General features: G+C 37.7%; 1 long non-coding RNA gene and 1 pseudogene across 2 annotated transcripts; one reads left to right on the forward strand and one right to left on the reverse strand.

The window, feature by feature from the left end:
* Positions 1–1335: 1335 nt before the first annotated feature.
* LOC137848168 (glutamate--cysteine ligase regulatory subunit pseudogene) lies at positions 1336–2095 on the forward strand (annotated as a pseudogene).
* A 5767-nt stretch (positions 2096–7862) lies between these two features.
* Positions 7863–12820, reverse strand: LOC137848481 (uncharacterized). 2 transcript variants are annotated; one of them, XR_011091379.1, is made up of 3 exons: positions 12625–12820; positions 11489–11678; positions 7863–8072 (listed from the first exon to the last, which is right to left on the reverse strand). It is a non-coding gene; the product is annotated as an uncharacterized lncRNA (long non-coding RNA). The 2 variants fall into 2 exon arrangements; XR_011091380.1 differs by lacking the exon at positions 7863–8072 and adding an exon at positions 10309–11209.
* Positions 12821–15656: the final 2836 nt, after the last annotated feature.

The raw sequence follows: 15656 nt of genomic DNA on the forward strand, positions 1-15656 counted from the left end.
CTAACAGACATTTACCATTCAGACTCTTTACCTTAGCCACCTCCTTCATCAAATAGAAATAGAAAGAAATCAGTACTTATAGGCTTTTGTACAGAAACCCCTGAGCAACCTAATCGAAGGTAATTTGGCTTTATTATGAAGTTGGACTTGAGGAACTCATGAGGTCCTTTCCAACCTTAATTGTTCTGTGACTCATAGAATCACAGAATGGTTTGAGTTGGGAGGGACATTAAAGATCATTTAGTTCCAAATCCCCAAGGCAGGGACACCTTCCAATTGACCAGGCTGCCCAAAGTCCCATCCAACCTGGACTTGAACACTTCCAGGGATGGTGCATCCGCAACTTCTCTAGCCAGCCTTTCCAGTACCTTATCAGCTTCATAGTGAAGAATTTCTTCTTCTTATATTTAACCTAAATCTTGCCTGGTTTAGTTTAAAACCATTACCCCTTGTCCTGTTACTACATGCCCTTGTAAAAAGTCTCTTCCCAGCTTTTCTGTAGGCCCCCTTTAAGTACTGGAAGACTACAATAAGGTCTCCCTGGAGCTTTCTCTTCTCCAGGCTAAACAACCTCAACTTTCTCAGCCTTTCTTTATAGAAGAGGTGCTCCAGCCCTCTGATTATCCTCAAGGCCCTGCTCCGGACCCACTCTAACAGGTCCATGTCTTTCTTATGTTGGGGGTCCCAGAATTCCAGCTGGAGCCTTGTGAGTGTGATGAAGGGAGAAGAATCACCTCCTTCAACATGCTAGCTACACCTCTTTTGATGCAGCCCAGGATATGGTTCATTTTCTGGGCTGCAAGCACACATCACTGGCTCATATTCACCGGTCTCTGCCTGGACATTGAGAACAACTCTTTGAATGTGACCATCTTGCCAATTCTTTATCCACTGAATGGTTAGTTAATTTATTCTGTTCATCTAGTCTGCTCTATGACACCATGTGCCTGAGTGCACATATGCTTCTTTAACTCTGACAGGCTTGGTGCCGTGACTACTCCCCTGGGGACCCTGTTCCAGTGCACAACAATGCTGTCAGAGAAGAACCTTTTCCTGTCCAGCCTGAACATCCCCTGTTGCTTGACACCATTTCTGTGGGTCCCTACAGAGAATAGAGAAATACTGGTCACTAAAGAGAATAGATCGGCACCTGCCCCTCTACTACCCCTCATGAGGAATCTGTAGGCTGCAATGAAGTCTCCCCTCAGCCTCCTCTTTTCTGGCTGAACAGGGCTAGTGACCTCAGATGCTCAAGGGCCGGGGCCAGTAATGGGTGGCGTGCAGGCCCATGAGGCATGAGCAACCTCAGCCGCCCGACCCTGGTGTTGACTCACCCTCAACCTGCAGACTGGCAACCTGCTCAACCGGGGCTGTGGCCACAAGAAGTGCCCAGCCACCCCCAGCGAGGAGTGGGGGGACTGCATTCAGAAAACACTGACTGAATGGAGCTTAAAGATAGGACAAGATCTGAACCAGGAAATAGTGGAGGTTCCAGAATGTACTGTAGCTCAAGCCATAGAAAAAGTGAATCATAAAGAAAGGGATGAGTTGAAAGTATCAGCAAAACTTTTCATCATTGGATCAAACTCTTCATCAGAGATGCAGTTGATATGGCATGTTCAGCTCTTGGGGTTGCTCAGTTAGATTCAGTCATTATTGCCCCACCTCCCACTGAAGACGGAAATAGCCTCTCAGAGTATTTGCAACCTTCTTGGCAAGAACTTGAAAGTCTGGTTCAAAATAAAAGGATTGTTACCATATATACCTCTGACTTTGATAAAACACTGTTAGAACAAGTGTATGTGTGGGCACAGGTGAAACCAAGTAGTAATCAGGTGAACCTAACTTCCTGTTGTGTGATGCCACTTGATCTCACAACACTTGCAAAACAGGTTGACATACAGTTGCTAACTGAAATAATGACTCAAAAGAATTACTTCATGAAGCAAGTTTCCAAGAAGTTCTTTGGGTAAGCATCCAGAATATCAAAGCGCACAAATGGATTCCTTTATGGATTCTCTAACATTCAGTCATTGTTAAAAGCAGAGTCAAGTCCAGATGCTATATCATGCAAGCTAAAAGAAATGCCTCTTAAAACACTCTCATCCTTTTCATCCTTTTTTTTTTTTTTTTTTTTTTTTTTTTTTAATTCTTCTTTGAAATGGCCTACTGTTTTAATTTCTTGGGAATGGGGGAACAGTGTTTGTTGTTTTTTTTCCTAGGGAGACTTTTACAATATTTACAACCAAGACCAAAAGTTGTAATTATGCAGTGTGATGTCAGCAGGAGTGTCTGCAATGCTCTAACATTATTTTTCTTTCTTAACCTATTAACCAGTGCATGCACCTGAATGACTCTACTGTGCCCAGCTCACATACAAGTGTCTGCACTAGTTAAATGAATCTTATTACATGACTCAACAGAAATCCAACAGTTTCTTTGGATATACTAAGCTACATCTTATGTGAACATAAGGATCATAGCACTGATCATTTATGTTACACAGTATGAAAAAATATATAATGAAGACTAGCCTACTTCCTCTATGTGTTGCCTTTTCTGGTGTAGGTAGATTAAGGCAGGGGCATCTTCTCTTTAATATGCCCAGAAACAGTAAGTTAGCATGTGACTCATGCTAACTTACTTACCTAATAATCAATTAAATGTGAATTGTGTGTTTTATAAGTGACAGTTTGTAAGTTTTTGTGAATTGTGAGTTTTATAAGTGATGATGGATCAGTGGATTCCTTAAAATCTGCACTATCATGCAGATACATGGATAACAGTGAATTTATCTTTGCATTAACACATTCAGTTCACAAATTTCCTGCTTGTTTGTTTAGTCTCAAGTATGTTCTATGCTATTCCCAGACCAATATATAAATTATTGTGAAAATATTTAGGCAGTGTCATGCTTTATGAACCAGACCCCTGGGCTGTTCAGCATGGGTTAAACCAAGGACAGACTCTTTTTCATGACAAAGATATTAAGGTATCTATTATGAACCTCTGACCATCAAATTACTCACTGTTTGTCATACCATTTTTAATTTACATGGTGCAAGGGGCTTAAATGTCAGCATCTCTGTTATAACTTAGACTCCAGTGTCTTTAATTAATGCTTCATGGTTATGAAGCATGGTAACATGTTATGGTTATTTAGAATTTGCTGAAACCCCAAGAGTCGTAAATTTCCTTTACAGGTCTTTGTGGTATGAACTTTAACAAAACAGCTATAAAGAGGTGGTAGGAATGAACAGTACATCACATAAAGCAGAGCAAAGAACGAGGAAAGGTGGGAATAAACTCCAAACAGATTGCAAGGTTTCAGCTTTTCTAGGGTAGGGCTTGTGATTTTTCTGTTTGTTAGTTTCTCCAGAAGCAGAGAAGTGGAGAGTTAGTAGGAAATAAATTGTGCATAAAATTCTTCACATACATGTAGGTTTGTTTCTTATTTGCTCAGTGATTAAATTCATATATCTTATGAACATATAGCTAACTAAATCTTAAAGGAGTCAATTTACTTGCATTCAATGCTCTTATTTTATTACCTGATGTGCTTGATGAATGTTTAAATTCTTTGAATTGGTCATGCAATCAGTTGTATGAACATGGCCATACAACTATGAAAAACAAGATGATGGTGAAACTAGGGAAATTCACTCCATTAGCTTTCATCTGTGTTTGTGGAGGCACATTGCAGAGCTAGAATAAACACTGGGCTCTGAAAAAGTCAATGAAGGAATATCAATGGTAGAACAGGATGTCCTTGTCTTCCAAATATGATCCCCCTGGGTCAACAACAACTTAGGTAATGACCTTCCAACTCTTCTTAGTTGTTCAGATCACATCCTGTTTTCTTCTGAACGACAATTGCTAATAAACAAAAGTTTTAAGTGGGAATTTGTAGTCAAGAATAAGATACACATTTAAAGTACAGGAAGATATAAATGGACTCAAGTATATAACAGATGTTATGAACCATGTATCTAGAAGAAACTGGAAAAAAGCTACAGTATGGTTAAGAACTGTAATATCACAAGTATAATAGGTTGGAATTCAGTGTGATATTGTCATATTAACAAGGAAAGTGTTTTTTCTTAAAAATAAGTTAGAAGAAATGTGAAATAACAGCAGAGCTTTTTGAGGTCCAGTGTTTGATTATTAGGGCTATTAGAGAAACATGAGAAATGCTGTACAAGTTTTCTGTTAACATAGAAAGCAGAGATGGCATTCTATTTGTTCAAAAGTGCAGGACTGGTGTCATGCACCAGACTACCAAAGTGGCTCCAAAGAATCTTACAGTTCAATAACCTGGACAAACTCAATGTGTGTGCATGCATATGCACACACATCTGTTAATACAGAAGATATGAAAGAATAAGACAGGAATAAACTATGATACACATTTGTCAAAATTGTATATGTGCTTTAAAAAGCTGAGTTGTCTTAACAGAGAGATCAAGAACTGCTGTGCTACTTTGAGCTAACCTGCCTCAGTAAAATCTTGTGGGATAGGGGCTGAAATAAGAGCACATACTGAACAAAAGATGGTTATTTTGGCTGTACACAATCATCAGTCACTGTGATTGTGATTTCTCAGAATCTTCAAGACTACCCGGAATATGCAGAAGTCATTTGAAGAACACCCAGCAGTGCCCTCCTCCTACCAGCTCTGTCCATCCCAGCCTCTCTCATCTCAAGGACTGAGAAATAATCCATGACTTTGTCCTACTTTACATGTTTAACTGCAAATACAGATGCATGCAAAATATTACAGGTGCATGAATAGGGCCTTGTGTGGCTATTCCGTTTAAGTTATAACAAATGTTTAACTGAAATGATGCAATTTAGTATAATAAAACACAGGAAAAAATAAAAAAATAAAAATCTGAGTTCATGAGTTGTTCTACAGAGAAGTGCCAGAAATGAGTTCAGGAGGAGACTGATTTCTCCCTCCCGAGACCTGGGAAACAACTAACTGACAGTCTGCATTGCAGTTTTGGCCTAGATTTGCTACTGAACTCTGACTAGGTGAACAAGCTCAGAGACTATTAAATCCAAATCAAGATACATGCAGACCTTAATTTCATATATTCTGAAACTATCTGCATCAGTTATGCACCTCAAAGTACTGTACTACTGAAATGAATTGCTTCCTAGGTCTTGGTGCCACTCACCTGATATTTCCTCTTTGTGCATTGCACACTGATGGTTTAATGTCTCCAGTTGTTGAAACTGGTACAAGTTCCATTGCAGCAGCTGGGACTACCATTGTTTGTAGCCATGGTCTAACTAAGCAGGTTTCCCTCCTCACTTGGATTTATTCAGAACAGCAAGTATGTGGAAGAATGGAGTTAGAGGTTGGATCAGAGAATGAATCACTCTGTATGTCCTTGTCTTATCTGGAAGGGAACCTCATACCTCCCACGTGTGAAGTTGGGGAGGAATAGTGTTAGTACCAGGAAAAGTGTTAGTTGCTGCTCCACATACTGAACTGTAAGTAACTTTGTTAGCCACTTCATTATCAGAATAGAAAAGAAGCTTTGGAGATATCAACCCGTAGTTTCAAGTAGGAAAGACTAAATAACCAGAAGTTCAGAGATCAAGTTCATAAGCACATCAGAGATTTTCAATATCTTGTTAATTGTCAGTATTGTCAATATGTAACATTTTTCTTGGATGTCATTAGTGTACTATACAGACTCAGATCTGAGTCAAATACACACTATAGACATAGCATGATGTAGCTTCCATTTGTGAAGATGAAATGTAGTCCTTGTTTCCATAAAATCTACATAATTTAAGTTTTTTCATGAATTTTAGGGTACAGTTTTGATGAAGGAGAATTCTTCCTCCCTCAGGTACAAGTACCCACATCATGTTAACTCTCAAAGTAAATATTTTACTGTCCTTGTAATAGAAGAGTCCTACCTGAACAGTGAAATAGAACACAGAGGTGGCACATTGTGTCTTCGTGGAAGGATAAGTAGACCAGAAATACATTTGATACAGTTCTGATATGAAGGCAGAAATAAAAATTGTTGGGGATAGGCCTCAGCTTTTGTTCATCCAATGCTGTGTGCATAGCTTCACTCCCTCCAGTGCAGCTCCTTCCTGGTGTAAATCAATGTAAAATTATTCATTAAACTAAACATTACTTCTCTGCTAACTATTAACCACACCACTGAAGTCAATGTAGTTGCCCTAGTGTAAAGTCATTTTGCACTTAATCATTTAAAACTGCACTAGAATATTTTTTTAGATGTCTTAATACTAGGATTTGTCACTAGCTCTGATACATTTACTATAAAGATTCCCATCTTCTTCCTATCATCAGTCACTGCATGGAGGTCTTGAGAAATCTTTGTAGTTCTCTGGCTCAAATAATGCAAATATCCTACTGTGAATGATTTCTTTTGCCATCTATGCAATAATTAAATGTTTAGTTTGAGTGAAATACAAGAACGATCCACTCATCTCTCCCTTTCTTCTAGTTAACTACAAAAACATCTAATTGCCCTTCTGTTGACTTTCCTGCCAAGAGCGTCCACTTACTTCCCATTTCCCCACACTCAGTCCAACAAAACCAAGTTTTTCCTGTTAGCCATGTTTTTTCATGCAACAAACTGAAAGTTCTCTCCAGACTTCAGTATGTGGAGAGCCCATCCATGAACAATTTTGAAAGTAAAGGTGAGGGGTGAATCTGCTGATAAGGTACAAGAAAATACGCTTCTCTCCCTCTTCCCCCCCCCACCAAAAAAAAAAAAAAAAATTGAAATCCCAGTCTTGGTGTAAGAGGTGAATGGGGAAAAAAAAATAAAAAGAGCATTACTTTTCTCTTCAGAATACTTAGTACTGAAAGCATTTCCAGGTATTGCTACCATGCCTCAAGGGACTGCAGATGTCTTCTGTCATCATTCCCATCCATTGAAATGTACATTAGACACTATAGGGAGAAAACCAGGGCAAGGTACAAATGGAACAAAACAAAGCATAGCCTATTGAGGCTCACTTTTTTTCTGGGGGGGGGATATGGGGGTTGTTCAAAGGAATGATGTGTCCCTAAAACAAGCCATTTTTCTCTCCCTAGATGCACCACATGCGCACATGCACACACACACAGACTTCTGCTCTCATTGTAGGCATCCACTTTCTGAATAACCATTTCTGTAAGTAAACAAGCTGCTCTGACTGCATCATAAAACGAGCTTAATAACAACTGAGATCAGAATGAGCCAAGATAGTAGGGGAGAATAGTGGGGGATCATTCCTAAGACTGTTTGCCCCTGAAGGGAGAATTATTATTATGACCTTGTACCACCGAGCAGGCATGTGCTCCTAGCTGGATCAAATGTAGGCCTTGGCAAAGCTCTGTGCCTGGGAACGTGGTTGCAGTATCTAGTTTTTAACGCTACTGGAAGTGTTGCTATGGGCACTGAGGCACAGGAGCCAAATACAGGGGAAGGGAAATAATGAAAAATGCTGATTAGGAGCTCAGAGAAAGGAATGGAACATTTGTGCTCAACAATAAAATGTAATGCTCTGTTAATCTGTTTCTTGGCTGTCTGTACTCCATAGGCTTTTTAATATACTTTTTGTATATTACTATATAGGTTATTTAATACACTTTTACTCTATGGGATATTTAATATCCTCCTTTATTCCCTGTTTAGCTGTCTATATATACCCTTCTCAAAAACCTAGTCTTTTCAAATGCATTTTAATTGAGACTAGTGTGCACTCATGCTCTAGGAAATATAAAAGCAAACTCCCATGCTGGCTGCTTGAGAGAACAGGTATTAATTAGCATTCTTAGAGACACTACACACAGAAAAAAAATATGTTTTCTTCCATTAGAGTGTTCTTTTGCATTACCCTCTCCCCTCCCAAGTATCCTTAACCTTTTTCCCCGTAAGTGAATGATAGGTTATACTTACAATTTATTCTCCGTAACAACTTCCCATATAGTGTCAAGTTTGTTTTAAAACTTTCTATTTTCTCTTCCTCTTTAGTTCTCCTTAGCTGATTGTGATATTTGGTCATCATTTCTCTCCCCCAGATTTTTGACACTGTAAAAAAAAGTTGGTATAAGAAAATTGCTGAAGTTACAGTTGTTTAGGTGTCCAAAGGACAGAGGACTCTCTTGAAGTTTAATATAATCTTTTTTAACCAGAAGTAGCATACACTTTTACAACACACTTATGTCATAATTATATTTTCCTCCCACCCTGCAAAATCTTCAACAGTAGCAGATTTCATTTTGCATCTGCATGTCTGTTCCCCTTGCAGCACATCTTTCTTTCTCTCTCTGGCCTTCTGTGAAGTGACTCCTAATACCATAAGAAGAGTACTTTAAAAAAAAAAAAAAATCCAGTGTTGAAAACACTGAGATTTCCCTTCAAAATATACCCCAAGGTGTAGTATAAGCATATCATAACTCTTAAGTAAAAATAATAATAATAACAACACACAACACGGATTGGCACACCAGCTGGAAATCTGCCTGGAACTTTAAATAAATTTAGTATTACTTTTTTTAATATGTACACACATACCATTATACCTATGTAATTATGTACTCAAGATGCAAAGGCAACTCAGCAGGGTATTGGGAACCCTAAACTCTCATTGCAGTAAATAGACAAGATTTTAACCTATTCTTGTTCTAGCAACTTCCTTATTTCAGTACCAGGTTAGTTTTCAGAAAGCAGGAGAACTTGTGAGATTAGTTTTATCCTTATTGATCTCATTAGGAATGGAAGAATTTCATTTCCTGCTCAATAATTCATAGTCTGGAAAAACAGTATTTTGTATTAAAATACATGGTCTTAGGCAATGAAGTTAGATGTGCGTTTTGTGGTGTGTTTTAAGTAAAACACAACTATTTCTCCTACTCTGACATATTTTAGTCACAACTTGCTGAACTCAATGAAATCACAGATCTGTTAATATGTATATCTATGTTAATTTCTTCTCTTTCTCCCAAACTGAGGATCAAGTCCAGTGTCATTTTGCGCCTGCAAAAACTTTACTGGACATTGATTCCACTAAATAATACCACAATCAGACCTTTAGAGTTACAAATAAGTGAAGGCAAAGCAGAAGAAGCAGCAGGTGGAAGAAGCTTGGGAGGGAGGGGGAGGGGGGGGAGGCAGGAAAACATTTATTCTTCCGAGCAGATGCATGCATGTGAAAACTGAAATAATAACCTGATTAGCTAATCTGGCTTTGGAAACCTGTGAGTCTGTAGATTAAGCATGAGGACAGACCCTGATACTCTTCCAAAGGAATGGGTTTGGTTTAGCTATTCAGCATGTACCGGGCCATATTGAGAACACTTAAAACCCTGTTCTCCTCAGATGTTTAGCCAGCCTCTCTCCACACCCACCCTAACTATTGAGAGGGGAGAGCGGAAGGGACAGAGGGGAAAGCAAGATGCACAAACACCATGCGATGCTGCTATCAGGTGGTGCTGATTTAATCTCCCTGCTCAAAGCTCTTGATTTGATTTAGGATAGCAGTTGTTAAGAGCAGAAGGAGCTGCTGGCACAAATGGCAGCCCTCTCAGCCAGCCGTGCTTTCCAACTGTCCTGAATATTTAAAAAAAAAAAATGGGAGGGGGAAGAGGGACTGAAAGAGAGAGAAAGAGAGACTCAAAGACCGAGCCTACTGAAGAGCAGTGGCTGCAGCTCACTCGGAGGAATTCCATTAAATGAACTCATCCGTCATCTTGCCTTTTATTGATGAGTGGCATTGCTTGGCGGCAAGTGACATGGCAGAACAAATAGCATCGGAGCCCTGGCTTCCACTTGCATTGCACACAGAGACACACAGGCCCCAAAACAATGAGTCATTACTTATTACATCCATTATTAACTCAGCTCAGGCTCATTAGGCATGGAAATTGAGGAGGCAAAGAAAAAAAAATAAAATAAAATCGGGAGCTAAGTAACACCAAGTACCCACACATTTAGGGAAAGTGTGTGGTGAGAGGGGGAGAGGGAAGGGCAGTTAAAATCAGCTACTCAACATTTGTGACATTGTCAAATCCTAAGGGTCATGGGTAGTTGATCATATGTTTTCCTTTTTCTGACATGATTGCATTGAGGACTGTGCTTTAAAGCAACAAGGCCAAAAGAACAGGAATATAAGAACTACATCATTAACTACTGCAAGACCTTCAGAATAAAGTTTATCAAGAGTTTTATTAAAATAACACCAGGTAGGCACAGTTTAAAAAAAAAAAAAAAGAAAAGAAAAGAAAAGAGAAAAATGGACTACTAGAATAATGAGCTAAGTCAAACACGTTTTTTTTTGTTTGTTTGTTTGTTGTTTTTTTTTGGGGAGGAGAGTGGTGAGGGGGAGAACAGGAGGAAAGAATTGGAATGCCTGTGTGTCTTCCTATTTGTGACATTGGATTAATTTATTTTAATATTGGCTAAGAGTTATATACCTAACCTAAACTACTGTTATGACCAAATTAAACTAGATCAAATTAACGACTATACAGAAATGGTGATCTCTCTGCTTTTACTATCAAGGAACCCTAGATTTGATGTAGCATATAACTTTTGAACAGCTAAAGTGAAGTGAGTCTGACTGTAGCTGTCTTAAGTCATGTTTGACCACGGCAGCAACTGTTTTCTGAATCTCTCAGAAGACAAGACTTTTTTCCCCATTTCCTTGACTACTTAGTTCTGGAAATATTTCCAGACAATGTCCGCCCACAAAAAAAAAAAAAAAAAAAAAAGGATTCAGGAGAAGAAAGCAAGGTTGAAATACTACTGAGCCAGTGGAGGATGGCTAAAATACAGATGAACTAAAACCACATTGAATGTGTCTGAAAAAACAAGAGGAATGCAGACCCATTCAGATAAAATGAGACAGCAGTGAAGCAATTCCAGTAAAAGCCAGACTGTCTGAATCAGTCAGTTTAGTCACCAGTTTAGATAAAATGAAAATTGCTCTGAACGTCTGCACCAAATTCAATGCAATTCAAGTTTCAACATCTCTGAACTTCAGAAAGTTCTATTAACCCTTCTTGGATAGGTTTCACCTTTCCTTTTTCACTGCCCACTGGCTTATGGATGAGATAAAAAAGAAAGAAGTCACTGAAATATTGAGAAAGACTTTTGAAATTCCAAAGATTAGCCACAAGGGGAACAGAGGGTCAGTCCTTGGAAATTCTCAAGGGAGTTCAGTCCGCCTGAATGAAATGGAGACAGGTGACAATCCACCTGAGCCTCACCTCCAGGCACAGAATTACCATCTGATTTCTGAACCTCTGCAGTACTTCCTAAGTTTAGGAAGCCACAAAGCAGAGTTCAAGTTTTAACTCACATGCACATCTGAAGTGAAAGCCTACAGTAAGTAGCTGTATTCTCAATGCAATTCATAGAAATAGCTAATTGCATGAATTTATGAAGTCAGCTATTTCCAAACTGGCCAATTTTCATTGCACTCAAAGACTTTTTATGTGTGTTACCTCTCATAACTCCTGACTTATATCCACTGATAACAGGTTGCAGATAGCTTGAGAAGAACTTGCTCGTTTATCTCCTCTAGAGCTTTGCTGGGAATAGGCAGTAGTAGAGAGTAGAATAAGATTCCTTCCAAGTTCATCTTGGCAAGAATACATGTATGCGTATTAAGGGCTCTCCTTCTGCTAATTAATTCTGCAAAGAAGCATAAAAGAAAGTTGTGTTGGTTGACAGCTGCCCTAAATATCTGAGTGTCAGAGTCAGTTAGCACATGGCACTGATCATCTCTCAGCTCAGATGCTGAAGCTGCACTTAGCTTGTGCAAGAGTTAATGGAACAGGAAAGTGTGCCCTCCTTAGGAAGGGAATTTAGCTGATGTTTCTCTCTGTGTTTTTTTTTTGTTGTTTTTTTGTTGTTTTTTTTTTTTTTCCTATCCCTTTATAGGAAGTTTACATATTTATAGGATTTCTTTAAACAAATTCTATTAAACAGAACAGAAAGTATCTCACTCATTTTCTTCTCTTTTCTCTTTCTTCTCATTTTAAGATCTCTTCTTTATGAAAGAATAGTCCAAATCAAGGAAAGTATAAGTAATTAAAGTTTTAGGAAAGAGATAAATCTTTATTTGGCCTGTTGAATTGGGATGAGTTTCAATCACATAAAAAGAAATAATTATTTTAAATAACTCTGATATACAAATTGTAATACACATGCAAATGCATAGGCACTACAAGAATATATACTTCTATTAATCTCAGAAAGCAACATTTCTAAGATTTCTTTTCACAGAAAAGAGATAAAAAAGGAGGTTAATTGTACTAGACGATACTCCCAGTCAACTGTTTCCACTTCATCTACCCTTTTAGGTAGAGAGAGAAAAATGCGCAGCCATAACGACTTGAATCTGTGCCAAACTTAGGGGTAAATGAAGTCACCTATATTTTTCTTTTTTTTTTTTTTTTTTTTTAAATACTAGTAATTCACATTTTATTAAAAAAAATCACAGGAAAAGGGGAAAATACATTCATGTGATTTTTTTTTTCTCGTTTTCCAATTCATTCTAAGGCATCTACATTAAACATTAAAGCACATTCTCTTTGTAAATGTATAATCATTAAAAAAGTCTTAGCAGCCTTCCTACCTTCATAAAGCGTATGAGAAGTCTGTAAATTCTTAATTGGCTCAATAGCTTCAGATCTCTTTGAACAAACCACTTTCTCTGAACTCTTAAGCAATGTTTCTAACAGTACTACCATTTGCCATCTATTAGAACCTACTGTAGTAAATCATTGCCTATAAGTAACAGCATTACAAGACAATCCACAAGAACCTTATGGATGTTCATCCTCTCTCATTCAAAGTATTTATCTCTGATGCAGTCCTGCAATGAGCTTTAATTACTGATCAGCTTTCACTTCAGCTGAGCCCACTCGAGGGCCAGGCCTCAGGGTGGGAATCATTTTACCTTGTGTTGAGTGTCTGTAGAGTAGAAATATAAGGAAGTCCATACTTCAGTCTTCCTTTCTATTAATAAAGAGTAATAAGAACATTTAGGGCACAATTCAATGACCTATTTTTGACTTGCACCTTAGGATTAGATGAATTGTACCTTAAATGTGCTTGATTCTCCATTGATTACAGTGCCTCAAGTGACTGGCTCAGATGTCAACAGCTACATTTGGGCAGATGAATCTCACCCAGGAGGTTTACATTTTATTTAATGACTTTGCATTAGGGTTCCAGAGACAAGACTCATGAGAAAATGCAGTCAAAGAAAGATCATCTTCCCCTGCTTGTGGTACAGGGATATTTTGTGCTAATGTTTTGCAACTGTTGTTCAACAATTGCTTCTTTGCAGTGTCTGCAGTAGCGAGTGAGCTGGAGGTGTCGTATCAGCCTGTCTCAATTCTATCAGCAGCTGTCATCGCGGGAGAAATCCTAATTCGGAACAATATGCCAGTAGCTGAGGTTAGCTCAGCAGCAGCAGATAAAAGACAGATGCAAAATCAGTAGCTGATGATTTTACATCAGAGGAGTGAATGTAAAATCACTGACAAGTTTTAAAGTGGGGAATGGCCTAAATTTAACAAGGGAAATTAAATCAATGTTTATTTTAGCAAATGGGATGTTTTTTCCTTTCTGAAACCAAGACTATAATTAGCAGAGCACAAGAAACAGATCATCTGAACAGAAGCTTGTTGAAAGCACAGTATTATAGTATTAGAAATGAAGTGCACAGAAATATTTCTGCATTTCGCTGAATTTTCACTGATTCAAACAGTCTAGAATATTATAGACAGAACAAAATATGTAGTGGTAGTTGAAAATGGTGTTGCATTAAAGGAATGTAAGAGACAGAGGTAGGGGAAATAAGATATCATAAAATACTTTCCAAAGAGGAAGATTTTGTTTGTTTGTTTGTTTTGTTTTGTTTGTTTGTTTGTTCTTGAGTGAATTGTCATTTTAATTCATTTAAATAAATTATCAAGCTTCATAAGAAAATAATATATATATTCTTTAAAGCTTCAACCTTCCTTTCCCCCTTCTCTTCTATGTTTTCTTCTATGTTTTTTTTTCTCTTCTATTTTGTCTTCCTTCCCAAATTAGAAAAAAAAAAAAAAAAAAAAAAAAAACAATTAGCAAACAAAATAGTTTGCTAATTTGTTTGCTTGGGGACAGGAGGATGACAAGGAAGAAGAAACAAGGAAGAAGAAACAAAGAAGGAAAAAATGGAAAAATGAAGAAGAAACGTTACAATGTCATTTTTTCCCCATTCTTTCTTTTCTCCCTTTTTCATCTTTGAAAAAAATAAGAATAAAAAAAATGAAATAAGTTACCTTCCAATGGAGAGGATTTTGAACTCAGAGTTCTGTTGGCTCTATTGTTGCTCGGTAAAGGTTAAACACATGCTAAACTTTAATCATATACTCCCAAGGAAGTCTCAATGAAACATTCATGTTCATACAGGAGGGACCTTGAAACTTTCAGATTTAAAATGTTTGCACGCATATTTCTAAGTAAGCTACTGCTTAAGTGTTTTGGTGTTTGGGCTGCCTTTCATAATGTTTAAGATTCTGTGCATTCATTACATAAATACATTCTGTGATTCATTACATAAAACATCCTCCTCTGAACCTTGATTTATGTATGCCTGCTTATCAGTCTGCTTTCTAAGATATGTGATCAGACACGGGTTGGTAGATTAAAGTTTAGGTGCTTGCAACACTGTGACGTCTACTCTTATCAGCTCATCTCATTCTGTAGTCTAGAGAAGTCTAATTTGGGAAAACATCTACATTATTCTTGTGTTTCAATATTCCCCTTTAGTTCAGAATGTGCACAAACATACATACCCATATAGATGTAGACATATACGTGCATCTCAGCTGGTGATGTGGTATCCGCCTACGCTACTGATATTAGAAGCCAAAGATCTCCAGTCTGTCTCTTTTCCAAGAGCAGTTTCATTTTGCATATCCTTGGTTAATATTCTTTTAACACTTAATTCTAAGGAAGAAGTCTCCTTCTGTTACCAGTTTCCTTATCCTATGTTACCTGACAGTAAGCTTCAGCTGACTTAGCTTATACTTTTCTAAATCTAGATAACTTAAAACAAACAAACAAACAAACAAAAAACATTGTTTTCACTTGGTTGAGAGTAATACTAGAGAAAAACTACTGAGGTTCAGAATAAAATCCACTGTGCTTGTCTAAAAGTTGCTTGGCTTTGGGTGGGATAGGTCATTATCTGCAGCTGTCTGCTTGAATATTTCTCTCTTGCCAATTTCTCTCTTGCCACTTTCCCATAGCCATGCACTTGCCTAACTTATAGTTAGCAAAAAAAAAAGGAGATTAGTCTATCCATTCACACAGAAGCACCATTTTCTTGCACTTGGAAAGAGTTGTTTTTTACCTTGCACAGTAACATCTTTCTAGTAAAGATGGGACCCATACCATTATCAATGTTAACTTTAAAGCATAAAAAGCACATTTTGGGATACTTCTGGATAAAAATGACTGTGTTCCAAATCCTGGAGCTTTAGAATTCTGTAGGGAATCTGCGGTAGCATAAGAACAGTACACTGTTAATACAGAGACTTTGCATGAGCTACAATATTTTGAGGCAGCAGGAATATTAAAAGGAAATATCCTTACTACAATATTTTTAACTAT

Source organism: Anas acuta, chromosome Z (genome assembly GCF_963932015.1).
Source record: "Anas acuta chromosome Z, bAnaAcu1.1, whole genome shotgun sequence".
In the NCBI taxonomy this organism is placed as follows: domain Eukaryota; kingdom Metazoa; phylum Chordata; class Aves; order Anseriformes; family Anatidae; genus Anas; species Anas acuta.